This window comes from Fragaria vesca, linkage group LG1 (genome assembly GCF_000184155.1).
Source record: "Fragaria vesca subsp. vesca linkage group LG1, FraVesHawaii_1.0, whole genome shotgun sequence".
NCBI lineage: Eukaryota > Viridiplantae > Streptophyta > Magnoliopsida > Rosales > Rosaceae > Fragaria > Fragaria vesca.
In genome coordinates, this window is record NC_020491.1 from 12,094,850 (window position 1) to 12,113,351 (window position 18,502).

The following is an 18,502-nucleotide window of genomic DNA, read 5'->3' on the forward strand; positions in this document are numbered from 1 at the left end:
CCAACTATATATATATATATATAGTAACAATTTCATATAAAAAGCTCTTATATATTCCGAAGAATGGTTGCTGCATGGGGATCATGATCAACGCATCGTCAACAGATATAGATCAGTTAATCCCAGAATTACTCACATGACTTGAAGGAGAAAGAAACATGTGATCGGTGGTGGCCGTGGCGGTGCACGCCGTTGGCAAATTACACGCCGCGGTTAGGAATCAATGTAAACGTACGACTAGCAGCAGCAGCCTCGCATGCTAGCTAGCCGCAGATCATATATGGCATGCGAAACGAGCCACGGTTTTCTCTCATTGCAATATGGCTAGGGTCAACTTGTGATGCTCGAAGTGGAATTGAAAACGGGTCAAAGAGTTTTATAATGTGGACGTGCAAAGTGCAGGCCTCATGTAATAATGATATTAATAGATACTACAGACAATTCACAATTGTATAGCTTAAATACTTCTTTGAAAAGAATGTCCTGTTTGCCGAAAAAGAAAAAAAGAAAAAAAAGAAGATTAGAGTTGTATACAGGCAGCGACATAGAGAAATGATCGAAGTTACTGGGGACGATCGATTTTTCCTTTCAATCTTAGCCTCCTCAGTGGAAATGGCCTAGCCTGGTGCATACCAAGCACCATAGTTCGGAATCTGGGATAGACCTACATATATACCACACAGACACACAAGCACCACGTACGTAGTCCATCACCAAAACATCCAATTAGACATATCCATGCATGCAGGCATGGTGCGTAATATGGTCCATAGTCCCCGAATTATGTGGAGGTATTCGGTCGAACCCGCCGCAAACAAATTGGTTCGACGGATTACCGTCAAGATATATAGTAAAAGACCAAGACTTGAAATTTTTGAGAGGTAAAAATTAAAGAAGTAATTGGACATAAAATTTTAATCCACACACGTATTACACGTTACAATCGTACGTTTCTCTCAAATTATATTACAAATGAAAAGAGCAAATTGAATGAAAAAATAGAGCATATGTGTCCAGTACCATTTGGTCTAATGACGTAGTCTCCTTTTTAGTAAGTGAGAGGTTATGAGTTCGACTCACGCAATTGTAATTTATTTAATAAAAAAAAAACATATATATACTGGTTTGTTTGTTTATCTCTCTAAATTTCAGCTGTATGTGTGTGTGTGTTCCCAACAAAGATCAGCTGTAAAAGAAAAATATAACTAACTAAATTTACTAATGGCTGCGCAAATGGTATCGATCAGACGTTGGTTCTTAAGTTCAATCGATTAAGTATAAATAATGTGGTTAAGTAAGAAACTAAGGATAACTTAATCTTAATCGGAAGCTAGCTATAGGTCGTGAGCATGCAACATGAAGGGGTTCTTACCAATAGAATCATAGTCAAGTAATTATCCGTGATCTCGACACAAACCTATCACCAACACAAGGAAATACAAGATATTTTTTAATTTGTTCATTCTTTTTTCTTTCTTTGGAGTTTTCGGGTGATAGGACACAATTTGTGACCTAACCAACGTAGTCATACCATAGTTTCTTCCACATTTTCTTATAGTTTTCACCAACCGTAAGATTTCTCTCTGTCAATAACAAACCGTAAGAGTTTGGAGATATCGTGCATCACAAGCTGCTTAAGCTAGTTGGTTTGTCTTCTCTCTTCTCTTTTTGTAGAATGGTTGGTTTGGTTCATCAATCATCCACATTTTAATCCCAAAATCACTTGACCAGTAGAAATAAACACATGAAGTAGTACGTCGTACGTTGATGTAGCCAAATTGCCATTCCCACATTGCCTGCCGTTGTTTGGAAGCTACGAAGATCGAGAATTCCAGATCGAGGCTCACATATATGCCATTGGATCGAATATGCAGTTAGCTGAATCGTGCATAGTTAATTGAAGCTTCCATTTGTGGCAGTTGCAGCATGCGTTTCTAGCTAGCTAGCTAGTTAGAACTTAGAATTACTTGTTAGCTTGGTTTGACTCATCGATCACCATCTGTTTGTAGTTTGCATGATCGATGACATCATTGATCATTAGAAGAAAACAAGGAAAAATTAGGAAACTGAATCCCATATGGTGTCCTTCTGGGACGGGTGTTCGTTATCAAAGAGGTCAATAATGAAAGTGGGTCGTTCACTGAGGATGGAGAGCTAGGAAGATGTGATAGGATTTGGTCATTGTCAAGTCAGTTTTAAGTCGATTCAGAGAGATAGAGGTGCACTGCATGCAATATATAATGGTGTAGTTGGCATGTCTACTCTGCGATTTCGATCTGTCTAATTCTTATGAACTTTTTCATGCACTTTCCTGGAAGATTATTTGACCAAATGTTCACACGATCGAAGACAATATTGCATTATGTGCAAGGTTATGATCAGCTAAGATTGATAATTGATTGGTGGCCTTCTAAGATATTTTAACCTCAAACCACACACTCAATCCCAGCTTAGGGGAGCTTAATCAAGGAAGAGACTAAATGCTAGCTAGGAAGTGGGTGAAGACTTGGGGATGGTGTGTGCGCAAGACCAAACAAATACTCATGAATAAAGAGTAAAATCCCTTTTCTTTTTCTTACTTATTATTAAGCATAAAATAAAATATATATATATATATATATATTGTTCCAATGAGTTTCTCGATCTTTCTTATTACTAGCGAATTTTGTTTAAGATATCTAGTAGTGTATATACATTACTTATTCAGTTTTATAGGATCGGAGTGAAGTAGCAAACCACTTTGGTTACGTTCACTAGTTACTAATATAATTATCCAGTCAATATTATGGACTAGTCCACAAGAGTATCCTAGTAAAGCCAAATTAATCTTCATCCGCATGCAGAAACATGGACTCAAAAGACGCCCATCAAACATGCTAACTACAAAATGGTGGGACTACATGATCGAGTTAGCTAGGATTCAAACTCTACACATCAAGGTTTTATACGAGGTAACTTGACCAACTTTAATGCATGTGGTTAGTTTCATGAACTCATTTACGAAGCAACGTACGTAAATTTTTACTTAAGTTTTTATAATTAATTAAATAAGCATAGATTAATGATATAAAATTCTAGTTGATCAGTCGATCCTAGCTATTGTAGTTCTCTCCATGATGGTTTTTTCGATGAAGTCTCTCCATGATAGTTGAAGTTTAAAGTTTAAACTCTTTTTCCCTAAAAAAGACAAAAACAAATAAACAAAGAATACTATCATAAAAGCTCAATTATGTTTCACAATCTTTATCTAGAATTCAACTAGAAGGTTTCTTAATTAATATCAAAAATGTGGATCGAGAACAAGCTTGAGCTTAATTTCAAGGTTTCAATCCTTCGTGGACTAAAAGACAACCGTTTACACACATCATCTGATCATCATATTACAACTTTAATTAGCTTAAGCAAGAAATGCTAGCCACAATTAGCGAGAACCAACTAAATCCTAGCACTACAAAAAATCAAAAATAATGGAGTAGGTGTAGCTAGAGATGGTCGCTATTTTGTTAGCTTGATCGGACTAAAATGAACCACGAGGCACATTCGTTGTCAAATTTTGCTTGGCACAACCAAACCAAGTAGTATGCCTATAAGTGAGGGCATCAAGTACCCCAGAGACTTGCATGGAGAGGGGGCAATGGTCTTCGATCATCTCTCCCCGTGACGCGTGGACCTTCTTTCAACCTCAAGACATGCACTCGAAAGCTCCAAGGATCGATGGGTGTGCTTTTTATTTGTGGGACGTCGCTGTATGGATGCTCAGTCTCATATGTTTTGTATTTTCTACGGTTTGCAAGGTAGAGCTAGAAGTTTCGGTTATAATGCTTCAAACTTTTGGTGTTTAGCCCGGAGCGGATTCCACGCACCAGTATACTCTTGCATTATCAATGAGCAAGTCGTCTAATTGGAGATTCACAGACAAAAATGTGAACTCTTAATTTCTTCTTTTGATCTTTTTATTTTTGATCCAATAAGCTTAAGTGAGCATTTCGAGTCGTCATGTCAGTTTTCCTTATTTTACATCGTTAGAATGTTTATTTGCCCTATTTGTAGGTTAAAAAGCTCAAATGTGGATCCCCATGTCAGTTTCAAGTCAACAAATAATATTATTTTTGAAGCCATATTAAAATTTTGGACTTAGTTGATGATGTTTGAGAGTACAAGGACTAACGTTATTAAAAAAAAAGATATGGGACCAAACTGATTATTGACCTAAAGTACAATGGGGTAAACTAAATTTAATCATATTTATAAATAATAAACTTAGTTTTGAGTGTGAACAATATACTTATATACTAATAATTATTTATTTGAGTATGAATTTGTATTCCCCTAAACTCATAAGAAGTTTTTGCCTAAAAATTTATTAATTGTGAACAATAAGCATTTATCACTTATTTCTTTAGTTTGTTAACAAAGAAAAAAATGATCGATAGGTTGTGTGAATTAGTTTTGGTTTGTAATCATATCATGTATAATTAAAAGTTGAGATTATGAGAGTAGAAGCGGTGGTATAGGACATTCACCTTGACTATTTTCAATTTTCGGCATGAAACGGGCCCGACACGGCCCGGCCCGAGCACGGCCCACCACATTATGGGCTTGGGCCGTGGGTCGGGCTGGGGATTACATTTGAGTAAATGGGCCAGCCCGAGCCCGTTAAGAAGTGGCCCGTCATGGGCCGGCCCAAGCACGGCCTGAAACTCGATTAGGCAGGCCGGACCGGGCTGGGCCGGCACGTTTGCCACCTCTACCTATAGTATCAGATCTGACCAGAGTTTTGACCATTAAATGACCAAAATATCCAGCTTTCACGATCAAATTACGCGTATGCCACTCCTTCTCTCTTCCTAACCCTCTTCGATCTGATCCCTCATCCTCTCTCTCTCTCTCTCTCTCTCTCTCTCTCTCTCTCTCTCTCTCTCTCTCTCTCTCAAATTCACATCCTCCGTCTCCGATCTATCCGATTCACCATTGTGGCCAAATCGTCGTCGTTGCAGGCCACACAAGCTCACCGGTGAAGACCTAGAGGCTTCGTGCGACCAACATCTTGGTTTGGAATCGCCGTCTGCACTTCTTAAGTGGCGGCCTTCTTGGCGGAGAGATCGGAGGTGCTATAATGGCTGTACCGCGTCGACGCCTCAGATCCGCCGTCTCTCTGTCATGATTTGGTTGCTCCTCGTTCGCCAAACCCATCGATGACAACCTCGACAACGATGACAATAAACCACTTTGGCGATGCCTTGTAAGATTCCGACGAAGCCGAGCTTGACTCTGCCAGCCGGCGAAATCTATAAGCATCCCAAGCTCCTCTGTGTTGGAGGCAATACCACCAGCAAAGCTTCGCCGTTGATTGACCATTAAGGCTCCTTACCAATTCGTTTTTTCGGTTCCAGATCGATGAACTTCTTCTTTATCTATTCTCTCGCCTCAGGTAAAACAATTGAATATACTATCATACAAGGTGAAAGACAATTGAATAGTCGGACAAACCTACCACCTTCCAGTTGAGAATTATATACCTTTTTTTGTTCCTTTTATGGAGTTCAATCACTAAACCACTTGCCTGACCCATCCTCCTTCTCCAATTTTGAGGAGTGGCTGGTCTCTATTTTTCAGGACGACAACCTCTTACTATTGAAGATAGCTTGTTGGTGTGCTGGCAGATCTGGAAGGCGAGAAACAATGTTATCTTCCAATCTGCTCAAGTCACTCCTTCAGCTATTGTGCATGCTGTAGCTGCTATAGGCTCTGCATATCGTCTCATCAACAGGAAGATTTCCTCCAGCACTCCTAGAAATCTGGAGACCATTAGATGGATTCCCCCTGCTCGTAACTAGTTCAAGCTAAACTTTGACTACTCAGTAACTTCTAATTCATTAGCTGCTGGTTTCGTCATTAGAGACTCTGCTGGCTCTCCCATTGTGTCAGATGAGCGGAAGCTTCACAATTCTTCTGTTCCGTTGGCTGAATGCATAGCTTTAAAAGAAAGACTCCTTGCTACTAAAAGATGCAACTGTAACCAAATCGAAGTAGAAGGATACTCTTCCCTTATCATCAACTGTGTCAAAGGGTCTTGTGCTATTCCTTGGAAGCTCAAGTCCTTGATCCGAGATGTTATAGCTCTTGCTGATTAGTTCGTCAACATCACCTTCTCGCATACGTTTAGAGATGCAAATTTTCTTGCGGATGCTCTTGCTTCGGTTGGTCACTCTCTTTCCTCACTGATGTGTTGGATTGATGGGATTCCTCCCTAAGCTCAGATGGCTCTTCTTATGGATTCTTCTTGTACTGGTTGCCTAAGAGGCTCTTAACGTCACTGATCGCCAAAGAGGTCCGGATGCAAGGTTTTTTGCTTTTAGTTATTATCATCTGTATGGCAAGTTTCTTGAAATGGTTCTGCCCCACATTAAAGAAGGGAAGGTTACGTACGTAGAAGATATAGTTGAAGGCCTTGAGAGCGCTCCATTGGCTTTGGTTGGACTCTCTGCAGGTCGAAATGTAGGGAAGCAAGTTGTTGTTGTCTCCCAGGAATGATCAAATTCTGTTCCTAACTTGTTTGTGAGCCTTTATATATTTGTTGTATCACTACCATATATCATGTAATTATGTATTGTGAGAGCTGTATCATTATCGTGATCAAGTTCTGGAAGCTGATTCTTCTGGAGAACTTTCAAATCAAGTTGATGTATATAGCTGGTGTTTATATATATGGTCTAAACTTAGCTACCACTGTCTTCATGTCATATTCAGACACAGAAACCTTTATACTACTTCCTATATGCTGAACTAGATTACATATGCAGGAAGAGTCTATCAACGACCATGTATGTTTAATCTGAAATCATATATGTCCGATATCTTTCTATTCACAAATTGGTGATGTCTGTTGTTAGAATAAGAAACCGAAGAACAAGCAACAATATTGTCTGCGCAGGAAAATGCAACGATTTAGGGATTCTATCCATGCCGTACGGTGTTGTCCATTTAACTTATGGTCGAGAGTATCTGGTTAGAGTAGTAGATTCTAGCATTACGGATGAAAACCGGCTTCATCTGAATTCCTCTCTTCTGCTCTCATCCCAAAGCATATAGGCAAAGCTTTCATTTCTTTCTCATTTTGCACTAGAGAAAACAGAGAACAGAGACATCACTCCTCATGAGCCTCAACATTACCATTACCATTGTCAATCTCCATGTAACAAGCAGGCAATATAAATAATGGAGGAAGTGAGTAACAAGCAAGCAATATAAATTATGGGGGAGTATATGTACATTCTGGAGTCTCCTACAGTCCTACTCTAGGATCAAATGCTCTAGTAGCAGCTCTGTTTTTTCATCTTCATAGGTCGCGTTGGCTAACTGGTGGGTGCAGTTTCCCCATAATTAACTGCTGTGCTGTACATAACTACATACAGGCAAACTGGAGAAACTAGAAACTATCTAGACTAGCGCCTACAGTCTGTTGCTAACCGTTTGTCGGGAAATAATTATGACAATAAACATAAAGACTATAGTATAACATGACCTAAAAAAGTTGATCTGCAATAAAATTCTGAGCACAATAAATCTGCAAGTCGTAATTCTACTCTCAATGTCTCAGGGACATGCATGTACAAGAAATATGCATATTTGCCTTGCACGCAATTATAACTCACTCACATTCACCCTTGCAGCTCGTCAAACTAAAGAGGAAGAGAATATCCACAGAGATATCTAGAATCGACCCCTGACTCACGCACCAGAGCAATTCTTCCAGTACGTGCAACCTGCAAAACCCACAAACATAGCCACAATCATTCATATTGAAAAGCCGCAATGAAGCCCTACAAAACAAAACAGCCTACCCTATATTAAAACTCATAAGTTATTAGATGAGACTAAGATTTCAGGACAAACCTCACAAATCCCACAGGGTTCTAACAATCTTTGCAGTGCAACCATCTTGTTCAGGTCTCCTGTGAGCTGGATAAATACATATCAATCAAGATGATCAGTGCTAATGGTGGTTGAATCTTTATTGAAAATACCACAAACATGAGAAGGCAAAATCTTTTTGGTAGCATTCAACAGGGATCCAAAATTCCAATAAGAAATCATAGTTCTAATTAATTTAGATTTTGAGAAGGGCTGATTCACCTCAAGGGTTATAGTGTGGTCAGAAACGTCAACTGCCTTGGCCCTAAAGATGTTTCCAATGTCAAGTACGTCTCTCCGAGCAACAGCATTGGCAGCTATTTTTATCAACATCAATTCCCGCTCAGCAAATGGAAAGTTGGTAAGATCTCGAACCTGAACAAGTCACCAGTAAGCCACAAAGAGTGTGGTGTAGAGCAGACAATCCATCATTATACATGAACTGGATAGCATAGCATTATATTCATTCATTACATCGTTTACAACAGATAAGCCTTGCTTATAATTATACACATCAACCAAATGCTTCTTTAAGATAGTTAATCATACTCACATCATGTACATCAACAAGCTTATAAAGCTGTTGCACCAACTTGCTAATTGATTCATCTGTAGCAGGAACAACAGCAGTAATGCGAGATTGCCCCTCAACTTCAGCATGGCCGACAGCCAAACTCTGATAATAAAAAAATCAGCCTAGTTAAATAGATAACCATCCCTTGATATAGAATGGAAGATAGAAAGGAGAATATATCGGCCAAAATTAAACCTTTTCAGAATGGAGTGTCCAACATTTTTGGACTCTTAATTCTAAATTGTCAAACTATACTTGATTAAATAGAGATAAGACAAGTGTTCCAAGATTCTTGATCATGATTCAAATTGACGTTTTAGTTTTTCCTTATCCTATACAAAATGTCAAGAACATTCGCCCTAAAGATGTTGCTACTTTTCACTCGACTGTAGTAAGCGCAGCTGCTTTCCTCTAACTGGTCAGACTTTAGTCTAGCAGCGCATTTGATCATATTATTTATCAATATATGCAATGTTTCCTTTTAATTTGTGGGCTGAAAATAAAGATGAAGTAAAAGAAGATAATAACAGTGGGAAAATTCTCCTATACAGATGTGTATGCCCAGTCCCCTTCTGGCAAAAACGCCCGTAATAATGTAAAGAACCCCAGGAACATCGTTTACAAGCATGGATAAAGTGTGTGATCGAAGTCCACTTGTCAGTAGAGAGTAACTCAATAGAAAAAAGAAAATGGTTTTAATTTACGAAAGAAATTAGGAAATGAGCATACAAATTACATTCATAAAAAAGCACTTGATGGGTAAGCTATTCTAACTTCTCAGAAAATAATATTATCTAGTATTTGTGGACCACACTTTCCTGAACAGTTCCAATACATTTGAACAAAATTCGGTGATTGCTGGGGTGTATGACTTGCATCCAACTGAAAGAAAGTGAAGAAAAAACTAAAACTATTTACGAACAGTAATACGATCTCTTACTTACATCTTCATCATTGGGAACACCCCAGTTAGCATTAAGGATTTAATTGACACTAGCGGTACCAGAAGGCTCCACAGGATAAACATCACCCTTCAGAAACAAAACAGAGATAGATCAATCTATGGGTCAAAACTCAAAACTGACTTGCTGTTATACCATAAGAAGAACATATCACTGATTGTGAAGATAAAAGTGGTATAGTCATGCAGTGAAATCATGACAGAGATAAGCAAATAACATAGCTACAAAAGCTAAAGTCTGATAACGTCTTGAAAATAAGTCTGAAGACATTCTTAGTTTCTGCATAGGTATTGTGTACATCCACCTAGTTTAGCCATATACTCTATGGATAGGATTAGGCAATACTACCTTATTAAATTTTACAGATTGGTGTCATATATATGGGGTTCATGCAAGACAATATAGTTCAACATGAATCCTATTTATTACATCGAAATCAAAAGAAATGCTAAAACAAGTTTAAATCAGTATAAAGTCCCTCTTTATTTTTCTACAGTCCCACTGTATTTATGAGGGAAAAGGAGCAGCCTCATACTAGAATCCCATTGTGAAATGTGGAGGAAACCAAAACAAATAAAGAAAATATAAAGGACAAACTTTCTATAGGCTGAGGAAGAATGTACCCCAGAGGATGTATCAGATTCGGGATTGACAACGCTATTCTCGGCCCCTGCAAGAGCATCAACAGTCACTTTTCTCTCAAGATCTGGATATGAAGCTGCTGAATAGCGCCCAAAATGGAGCAGAAGCACCCAACTTTTCTCTCCTCAAAGCTATCTACAAGCAGGAAAGATTAAAGATGTTGACACATCAAATATATCAGTATAAATGTGTGAGTAATTACTAATTAGAGGTAGAAATTAACAACTAAAATTGATGTTTATGGTCTTTGAAGTTCACACCTTTCCGGTTCTGGCAATTTCCCTAATCCCAAACTTGCTTAAATTTCTTTGAAGAGCAACCATCTTCCCAGGATCTCCTGTCACCTCTATCATCATAAAAAACCTAGTAACTCAGTCACAAAACTTGATCAATAAATATCCAAATGCAAGAACTATTTTCAGACCATGACATCATGGGGATTCATTTACTCTCAAAAGGCCTGCTTGCACAAAAATGAGTACCTCAATGGTTACTGAGTGGTCTGAGATATCCACAATTTTAGCTCTAAAAATATTCACTATCCACTTGATCTGCAAATGAGAAACAAACACAAGACAGATAATCATTATAAATAGAAAAAATCACAAAACTTTGAGGAATTGTTGCGAAGTCCAACACAAGGAAGTAAGTACCTCAGCAACGTAATCTGGATGTGCAGTAGTTACTTTGAGAAGCATTAGCTCACGTTCTACTTGAGGTTCACTAGAGAGATCCTCAACCTAAACATTAGATTAATAGAGGAGTAAAACAAACAGTTGAACACAAAATGCTGCAGAAATGAGAAGAACATATACATTCGGTATTTTGAACCTTGAGAACATTGACGAGCTTGTGAAGCTGCTCAATGGCTTGGCGTAAGACTGTATCAGTGCCAGAAACGACAATGGTGAAGAGGGCTTTGTCCTTGTTCAAGCCAACAGCAAGTGACTCGATGTTGTATCCCCTCCTTGCAAACACACCTGAAATGCGATTGATCATTCCGCTTTCGTCCCCAACGAACACTGAGATTGCATTCCTCACTCCCGTGCTCAATATCAAATAATTTAGATTGATACAAATACTAATACATAATCAATCAATACACAAAATATGAGTGCATGTATGTAAAAGAATGAAAGATATACACTTGGGGGTGGGGGAAAGTTATAGTATTACAGAAATTACTTGGGGATTTGGGAATGAAAGCAGGGATTGAGGGTGACTGAAATGGTGGGATTGAATGAGATGAAAAGTGTGCTGGTGGCGACAGCGGTGGGTTAACGAGGGTGGGTGAGGGTGGGACGAAAATGGTCGGAGTTTACAGATTCCACATCGGAACCGGCTCTAGATACCAGATAATAGGATCAGAATCCATAGAACCCTAAACTACAAGAGATTGAAGGAAATAAAGAAAATAAACTAGATAAAAAGATTCATATTTCATTGATAAAATGGATGCAATACAGAGAATATAAGGAAGATGATAATGTCATCGACAAAACAGTAGATGGACACGTGTGTCAGGACCACCATTGGTGATCATAACATATTACCCATTGTAAGAAAGCGACTGAGCCCTATATCTCAAAGAACCAAGTGCAAAAGCCCACATTTCCTCAAAATACAAAGACATCCGGAAGCATCTGGTTCTGATATTTAGGGCATCGTCTCTGTCTAAGGTAGCAGGGGTTCTTGAACTAGCTAGCTGAGCCTGGTTCCATTATCAGCCGTGGTGCCATCGACGGAAACGCAATCCCTGCCAGCATTAAAGGTTGCAGAAGACACAAGTTCAGCGCGGAAGGTTGGGGCAATGTCTTGGTTTTCCCCATTTTGTTTGAACCTGAGTATGAATTTGGAGCAATGAACTAGAGTCTCGGTCTGCAGGCGGTCGTCAGTCACGTGGTCGTTGGACCAAACCGCAGCCAATTTCAGTTCGTCTCTCCGAACTTGCATCAGGAATGAGTCAGAGATAGGCCCGTCAGTTTCGACATCCAAAGAGGGAAAGATATGGCCATCATTAGGGAGTCCCTGAACGGGTTCGGGGAGCCATTCACGGCGACCAATGTCATAAACATACAAAGCCGGACGATATTCATCAGCCCCGGGACGCCAAACGGCAAACGAAATCAGATACGAGTCTCTCACCACCACGGCGGTCGTGGACCTGCTGCACCATGGTACACATGGATCGATCAACACCCAAGACTTGGATTTCAAATCATAGTAGCCTAATTCACCCGTAGGGAGCGCACCCGAATTCGAATTCGAAGGGTAGTGAGGGCGCAACATGAAAACCTTGGTCTCAGTACGAGCAAGCAAAACAGGACTAGGCGGACAAGGCTCAGCAACAAAAGAAGAAAGAATAGATGAACTCCCTTCCTTGTTGACATCTCGGGGATGGAAGCGTAGCATACGCTCTCCTTGCCCCACCGCATAAATCCATTCGCCGTCTTCGGAAACCGTCGCGCCACGCACACGCATGAATTTAAATTCGCTTTCATCGGGAAATTGGATTTCGCACCAAGAGGGGTCGCTCTGCTGCAAGTCAATGTAGACAATTCCACTCGATTGTTTCCTTACATGTTCTTCAGAATTATAATTGCCACCGACAAGGAATAAACGGGAGTTGGCGACAGCGAAACCGGGATTCTCGATCATATGATCGTAATCGGGAAGATCCAAAATTTTGACTCTATCTTTTGGACTTTTACGGACCCAGTGTTCCTCCCCCAACTCATCTGCTGCTCTTTCTTCTCCGGCACTACCTCTCTCCTCGATCACGTACCACTGATTCCGTAACTTGTCACGATCGTCCCATTTGACCATGCGTAGATAGATCGGCGTATCCATTACTCTCTTTGTTTTGGCTAAGGACATCACGGTTCTGAAACCCTAATACCTTCTTCCCACAACCAACTCTAACTATTTATACGAGACCAAAATGGACCCTCCCTTATCCATGTAGTGATAGGTTTACTGGTCGGAATAGGATTGTGTTTTCCTTCTACATAATAGGATTATATTTTCTTTCTACATACCTAAAAGCTACTACGTAATTCCTTATATAAAATGTCTCCTTTCAATGAATAACATAATGATCTTTCGATCTTACTTTGCTATCTCTATTTTAATGTTTCTACTACATAACTGTCATAATATTTGACAATATAAATCATGAAATTTGTGTTTGTTTTTTTTTTAAATATAAAACATTGATTGATCTAAGATTAATCAAAGATGAGACTATGGAATCGCCAACGTATCTGATGAGGAGAAAGTCTTTCACGAAGTACTCGAGTGACTTGATATGTTATTCTTACCGATCACATATGATTCAGAATCACTCTATTTAAACATAGAAAACTAAATATGTTATAAATATTATAATCTATGTGACTGTCCACATCATTACTCATTAGTTATGTACTCTGATGTAAACTCTACCTCTATATAAAGAGGCTAATGAGAATGAATGAATAAGACTTGTGCCTCCTCCCAATTATTCTCTCTGTGTCTTCTTTTCTTTACTTTATAATACGTTATCAGCACAAGAGAAGGGTTTAGGGTTTAGGGTTTAAAGGCCTTCGTAATATACGATGACAACATGTCATAAGTCTCTCGTCCATGTAACACTGTACTTATAGAAAAGTATCATTCGTATAAGGGCAGATTCATAATCCCATGTCTTTTGTAGACATTAAATCATAGTGATTTACTTTCACTGTGGTAAATACCTTTTTGTATCTATAAGGTTAAAGGTCAAAGTATCTCATCACGTTTCAAATATTTAATTTCATTGGAATTGCCTCTTTCCAATTTGGCCAATAATATGCTTTGTCGACATGCATAATGAAACGTGGCATAGCATCGATTAATACAGTTCTTAATGGTCTTTGGTAGCTACCATTTGTAAATTGTCATAGATGATCATCATTTATAGATCTCACACATTCTTATATGCATGCATTTTTGATATTGGGTACCCATGCCACTTCTGTGGCAAATATTGTCACTTCTAGGACAAATATTATCTAGTGAATGTGAATCTTTTACTTGTAATATCATGTAGACTATTAGCGGACCTGTATAATCTTCTATTTTCAGGAGCTTAAAACTTTAGACCTAGTGGATACATTCCACTTAAATTCACGTCGTTATTCAAATGACAATAGTCTTATTCTCCCCCTAACGGCGGGAAGACTGTCATGTTATGACCATCCACAGATATGCGTTTAAAACTCTATCACTTTCTTTCAAGTGAGATGTTCATTGGTTGGTGGCGAACCTAAACCAAATATGATGTCAAAAATATTATATTCATTAATATCAACCCATATATCATTCTCTAATGACATACCTACAACTTTTGTATGTGTAGCCGTATTAGGAACTCTAACATTGTATCATGACATTCTCTTCTCTTCAGGAGAACCATGTCACTTGGATACATGTGCATCCCACAAATCAAATGGGGTATAGAGTATTTGAGTTAATATGGATGATCTCATAGACTTAAATCCAAGTTGACGTCTATGTTTTTTTTTTTTAGCATATACATTTGTCAAGATCTTTTATCAATCACTAACTGAGACATTTCTCAAAATCAAAATGAGAAGGTGGATAAACAACTCACACCACTCTACATCGTTCTTCAGGAACAATCTATCTCCCCCTCATGATGGGAGGATTGTCTCATTAAAGTGTCAAATAAACGATCGGCTATGAGTAGGGCTAGTGGTCATCAAAACTTGTTATTTATTCCAAGCAATACTATAACTAAAATATGACATAACTTGTCATGCCAAATAAACTTGCCATGCCAAATAATGTATTTGGTTCAATGAACTTCTGGTTCATGATATAATTATATGCCACAAGTTATTGGATAAATTTAGCACTCTATGTGCTCTTCTGGAGTCATCAATCATATGTGTAATCGAAGCTTCAGGTTTGAATATTTACTATTAGAACTTCGGGTTCTACAATGCAATATTTTGAAAACTTCTGGTCCAAAAATATTACACGCGAAATTCATATGATCGAGATGTATGGTTGCTTGCCCAAATGAATAATAATAAAATTTAAACAATAAGTACAATAATGAAATTGCATAACAAAATAGGAAAACTGTAAAGAACGAAAAATAAATAAATTGACATAGGAAACTTCTTGTTCCATGAATAAATAAAATACACAGATCAGGTCTGGTTAACTTTATCAAATATGATAATCGTGATTCCCGATCTCATCTAGTTACACATGCAAGAAACATCACATGAAATAGGTGGGGAACTTCAGGTCCTCATATGATTAGGGATCATAAGATGTCGTTTCGGTCGTTGTGTAACTCTAAGGAACTTCAGGCCCTTGTCAATTGCATAAGCTTTGAGAAAGTTCATATCGCAATTTCAATAAACTTCAAACCCTCTATATTTCAATCAAGAGACTTCAAGTCTCGATCTCAATAAAAATATAAATGGACTTGATAATCGGCATCATGCTTTAACATATTAGCATGATAATCATATAATGATACGAAAAGAAAACTAAGGAATGTAATCCATGTATCAATGACTATGACTCCGAATGTACAGCTTATAGTCTTGGCTAAGTATCCAACATATTAACCTTCAAAACTCCCATAGTCCCATTATCATACAGAGGAGGAGGGAATCTCAAATACCAAATCCATGCCTCTTATATTCATCGAGAATTACAGTATGTAAGTTCATATACTCAATTGTATTCTTTGAGGATCTTCTGGTCCTCATAAATTGTACAAGTGCTTAAGGACTTTCATGTATTCTTTCCGAGGAACTTCTGGCCCTCAAATAATAGAATCAACGAATATGATGCATTGATCGTAATTTGAAAGCAGATGTAAATATGGATTAATATCAATTAGACAGTAAAAGGAGAAAATCAAACCTCCATGACTTAAAAGAGAGAAGAAGCTCATACCCATTTCACTGTACCATGAGATATTGATGCGGTACTGATGATGATTGAGGTATTTTATGTGGCTCTATAAATGAAATGGTTCATTCTCAGTATAGAAACGTAATGGAGCAGAAGATAAAGTATTCTTGTATTGACATCAACAAGATTATATCGAGACTTTAGTCTCATACATCAAACAGATCGAAATCCTGCATCATTGAAATATTGAATGAAGACGTTAAATCAAAAACAAACCGACTTTCATTGGCATAGAACAGGAAAGAGGACATGATCGATGATTATGAAATTTGATTAACTGGGGTTCCTTCTAATATGGAACTAAACTCACGGCATAAACAAACAATCAAATACAAAAAGGAACCAACCACAACTACGAGATGGTGTTTCGTAATGATATGAATGGTCCAGTAAAAGAAAACTGATGCAAAAGAAAACTCATGCATCCTCATGAACAATCAACATCATCTGGGTATATGAAATAAGTAAAATCAAACTCATAGATCAAGAGTTTATGGCCAAGCAACAAAGTCACCCCATATGACTCATAGATCATCATAGAGTACAATACAAAAAAATTGTGCGATGGTGCAAAGGTGGACGACAAAGAAACAATTTTAGATTTCTAGGGTTTGATCGTTATCAACTCAAAGGTAGAGTCGTGCTGATAACGTATTATAAAGTAAAGAAAAGAAGACACAGAGAGAATAATTGGGAGGAGGCAGAAGTCTTATTCATTCATTCTCATTAGCCTCTTTATATAGAGGTAGGGTTTACATCAGAGTACATAACTAATGAGTAATTACGTGGACAGCCACATAGATTATAATATTTATAACAAAATATACTTTCTTACAGGGTGAAAGACAATTAAATAGTTGGACAAACGTAAACATTCCGACCCCCTACCACCTCCCAATAGAGAATTATATATCATTTCTATTTTCCTTTTATGGACCATATATAACCACTAAGCCCAAGAGAACGAATCCTAGTTTGGGTCTGTCATGTGTATCACCCAAGGATTAAAATCTCTGCAATATATCTGATATATCCCCCGATATCTCCTTTTTTTTCAAAGGACCGATATATATATCTAGAGGGATAAATATCTTATCTTTCATTATATCTCCGATATTTCTCTGATACCGTCAAATATTTTCGATATATAAGAAATATCTCCGATATTTAGGATTATAACGAAGATATATTAAAGAAATATTTATAAAAAAATTCGCATAAAGAAAAATCACGTTCAATAAATATTCGAGAGATGAGTAATTCTCTCGAGTATATCTAAATATTTCCATCTGAAGAAAATTACGATTATGCCTCCCAAGATCATCATGATCATGACTTTAGAAGTACTAGGTATGGAGCGCAATTCAAAGGATAGCATGTATGGGAGGAGGACTAGAGGTGCAAATGATGATCAAGATTCAGTACAGGAAATCCACTCGAAATCTCGTCTTAGGTGACGGAAAAAAAAATTCCGTCGGCTAAGATCGTCTTCGTCAATGGAAAAACAACGTACCGTCGTATAGGACACCACAACCGTCGCCTAAGATCTATTTAGGCGACAGAAAATGACTATGCAGGACGTGCGTCGACTAAGATATTCCTATGCAACGAAACAACATTCGTCGTCTAAGTTCCGTCGACTTAGTAAATCCTAGGCGACAAATATTTTCCGTCAGTACGCTTTCCTCGCCTTAGTAACTCTTAGGCGACGGAAAATGACTTTTGACACCCTCCGTCAACTAAGATCTTCCTAGGCGACGACATATTTCCGTCGGTAAGGCTAGTCTTAGGCGACGAACCTTTTTCCGTCGGCTTAGTAAGTCCTGGGCGACGAACCTTGTGCCATCGGTTAAGTAATTCTTGGGTAACGAATATGCTTACTTAGCTGATCGACGATTTGTTCCGTCGCCTAAGAAATGCCATTATTGCCTGACACAACGCTGAAAGAATATATTTTTGCCGACGCCTTTTGTCTAAGGTGACGGAATATTCCGTCAGCTAAGTTTTATACAACTTCTGCCCAGAAGAGAGCGTAGAAGAAAGGCATAATTTCGCACCCCCCACAAAATTTATCATCCGATCCAAATATGGTTTTGGAAGCTTTTCTTCATGAATTTGATCGATCTTCTAGAGATGCTTCTCTCCTAATTGGTATGTAAGTACTTTAATTAATCTACTTTCTTCATTTAGGCATATTTTCCAGCGAACTTTCCAGCGACTTTGCCGGTCCAATTTTGATGGAATGTTGCTTACTTGTGAGGATAATATGATTACCGGATATGTGTGTATATATAATATGTTTGTACGTATAATATTATATATGTGTGTATATATAATATTATGTTTGTATATATATATATATACAGTCTCTATCCAGAGCGAAGCTTCGCTCTGAAATTAAAGTGTGAAGTTCCTTATTTGACTCACTTTT

At 38.1% G+C, this 18,502-nt stretch overlaps 1 pseudogene across 1 annotated transcript; it reads right to left on the reverse strand.

The window, feature by feature from the left end:
• Positions 1 to 7,252: 7,252 nt before the first annotated feature.
• Positions 7,253 to 11,704, reverse strand: LOC101311520 (annotated as a pseudogene). The gene is made up of 12 exons (XR_183848.1): positions 11,646 to 11,704; positions 10,924 to 11,173; positions 10,746 to 10,832; positions 10,575 to 10,643; positions 10,353 to 10,436; positions 10,074 to 10,227; positions 9,419 to 9,519; positions 9,038 to 9,141; positions 8,468 to 8,610; positions 8,137 to 8,289; positions 7,897 to 7,962; positions 7,253 to 7,766 (listed from the first exon to the last, which is right to left on the reverse strand). The product of XR_183848.1 is annotated as an acetolactate synthase small subunit 2, chloroplastic-like (transcript).
• Between the last annotated feature and the right edge of the window lie 6,798 nt (positions 11,705 to 18,502).